Source organism: Eurypyga helias, unplaced genomic scaffold (genome assembly GCF_000690775.1).
Source record: "Eurypyga helias isolate BGI_N326 unplaced genomic scaffold, ASM69077v1 scaffold12234, whole genome shotgun sequence".
In the NCBI taxonomy this organism is placed as follows: domain Eukaryota; kingdom Metazoa; phylum Chordata; class Aves; order Eurypygiformes; family Eurypygidae; genus Eurypyga; species Eurypyga helias.
Genome location: NW_010246856.1, coordinates 1 through 3,163, shown reverse-complemented (window position 1 = coordinate 3,163; position 3,163 = coordinate 1).

The following is a 3,163-nucleotide window of genomic DNA, read 5'->3' as shown; positions in this document are numbered from 1 at the left end:
CCCACACAAAAGAGAGGCTTTATGTCTTCCTCAAGTGCAGAAAATACTTAGATAGGTATTTTTATATCTTCTTAAACATGAGGGAATCCTCTGGAAATGAATACAATTATTTGCTCAAAGAACTACTTGCTTAGATGTGCCTAATGCCAAAAAAATTCCCCAGTCCAACATTTCAGCAACTTAGACAAATTCCCTGTATTGCTTGGTGCTTGCACTGTGAAATAACAGGCAAAGGCCTCCCTCTAAAACCAAGACCTTCATGTGTCAGTGAGACACAATTTTCACTGTTCAGGCCGAGAACAGTGCTGTCACATCATACAGAAGGATACAGCCTTTCTTTAGCAGTAAGCCTCTTACTAAAAAAATCGAAGTCCAGAATGCATTAGATAACTAGAGGGAAAAGGTAGGTGCAGATTTTGCTTTAGTCTGTACTCCTGTAAATCAGGAGGAAGTCCTTCCATACGCAGTGGGAATAAACTAGATTTACTGCAGTGCAACCAAAAGGATAGAGCCTCGGGGTCCTGAGGTGCCCAGACACAGTGATTTATTTAGCTGTGGGCATGTTCTTCAGATAACTGCACAACAGACTGGTTGTGGCTGCACAGAGGAATAACACAATCATCCGTGCTTTATCACTGTTCCACTAATACTAACATCTGCCAATTAGTGCTTTGTTACTGTCCAGATCCCAAGTGGACTCTTGCCCATTACAGCCCCGCCACGGTCCCAGTAGGTCCCACATTCAGCCGTGGTCAGGCTGCCACGCCAGGCAGCTCCCACACCAGAAGATATTATGCTGTTGGTTAAAGGTCAAGGACCACAGCCCTCATAATCACACTTTAGAGTTGTTTTTTTTTTTTTTTTTTTAATTTCTGGTTGTTTCTATCTCCCTGCATGTTGTCTTTGGCTTTATCCAGAAAAAAATATCAGGAAGCCACAGATATTGAGGGATCCCTCTTGTGCACTCCTTCATTCCAGAAATCAGAGGTTTAGGGGCCTGAGCTGGAGTGGAGCTACTGTACTTAACAGCACCCGGTAAACCTATCCTTCATGATTTTTTCTAATCCTGTTTTTAAGACATTTATACTTTTAATCCTACTTTTATGTTTTCTTCCTCTGAAACTTTGAGAAAAGCCCCAGCAATATCTACCTGGCAGGCAGAGAGGTTTGGAGAGTGCATTTCAAATCTGTTGGGACAAGCACTTATGTAGTTGAAAATTTGCATTCATGCCTAGTCACCTAGCCAGGGAATACCTTAGGACAAATCTGATCAATTGCAACAAAATCTTATCACTCAGATTCCAACAGTTCAGCTCTGAAGTCCTTGTCACATAAGTTTAAGGGAATATGAAAATCCCTGAACAGATAATAGCCCATTACGTTCTGAAAAACTCCCTTGGGTTTCTTTAGGCATCTTGCATCCAAATATTGCTGAATCTGTTAAAGCTGTTCTTAGGGAGCTGGGAAGAGTTGAACGATGTGTGTTTACCTTTGTCTACGGAAACTTCTCCTTCTGATCCATCCTGGCAGTACCGGTACCCCACTGCTGTCACTCTGATTTTAAATACCAACAAGGAGCTATTAAAAACCATTCCTGTTCTGTGTGTGCCTTGCAGCACAGCTTTCCATTTTACATCATCTAAGGTCTTCCAGATTTGTTTCCATGTTTCACCTTTACCTTTATGTTGAACCTAGCAGACTGTTAGTGTACAGGAAATGATAAATTACACTTGTTTCAAGTGGAGAACATCTCTGTTTTGTTTTCCTGGGGGAAAGCAAAGCTGATATTATTTCCCTCGCTGTGTGAAGCTGCTGTGCGCTACTTCCAAACGGCTCAAGTAGCCACTGGAGTGATCCACATTTAAGTAGCCTGGGATTCTAATTATCTAAGGAACATTAATTTAAGCATATTAAAGGAAAAGAGAAAAATTACCAGGCTATTATTATTATTATTATTACAGTGCATTCTGCAGTGGAAAAAGCATACAGTTTCCACCTATAGTGCTTCATCAAATTATCTGATTGTTTAGCTAAATCCAAAGAGCACAAAAGCCCTTTGTTATAACAGCAACAAAAACCTGCTGGATAACGGCTGAACGCACAAGGCTGTGAACAGTGAAGCTGCAAATGTGGACACATATTTTAGGACAGGAGTTGCTCCACTCCAGTTAAAAGCTGCCATCCAAGGGCAGGGCAGCACTTCCAAGGCACATCTGAACATTTCTGCACCTTTGACCCAAGGTGATGGCTTCATGTGGTGCCAACCAACAGCACTGAAATTGTGTTGGGAGGGGTCCACAGGGGAAGGATGTGATTGTTCTTTCTATACTCTTCAAGCCTGCTCATTCCTACTACTGCAACTGAGCTACTTTGGGTCTGTTGTGTTGCTAGACCTGAAAGGCCAAAGGTGTCCATCTGAAGTTTGCTTCTTATGATGGGGTAGTTAACTCCCATTATTCTCCCAGCTTGGGAGATTTTGATTCCATACACAATTTCTTCCCTCCTAACAAACATGGTATTTCTTCTATCTCCTATTTATGTATTTGATGCCACCTAATAATGAAACATCATGAAATTGAAGTTCTCCTCTGAAAAATTCTAAACTGCTGTGAATTGAAATATTTATAGCTTTTACTCAGCAGATCAAAACCATACTTGGTACAGTGCAGCTCTGTAGTAACTCTTTGGGCAAGTCACAGAGTCTTTAGGTAGGAGTTGTCTTGCGGGTGCAGCCCACTCTGCTCCAGAGCTGCACAAAACTCCTAGCTCTGTGAGTTGTTTGTGCATAGCAATGGCCAAACTGGTCAACTGGGCTGGCTAATGGGGAAAAAAACCCCAAACAGGTTAAAGATAGGTTCCCGTTGGTTGTGCTTGGGAGCTGGACAGATCTTCCTTTTGCATAACGGTGTATGAAATTCATCCAGGCAGGCAAGAAGGAAGTAATAGAGGGAGGCATGGCAGGCAAGCTGTAAGCTGAGGCAATTTGGTGACATTGTTGGCATGGTCACCCATTCTGACCTCATCTAGTAGCTAAGTTCTAGCACCACAGTTAGGTTGATCTGTCAATGACTATCTCCACTAAAATCTAACTCACAGGCTGATGCCATTTGTTTACTTTCATTCTCCTTGTTAGGTTGGGGCAGTGTGCTGGGTTCAGTCAGGA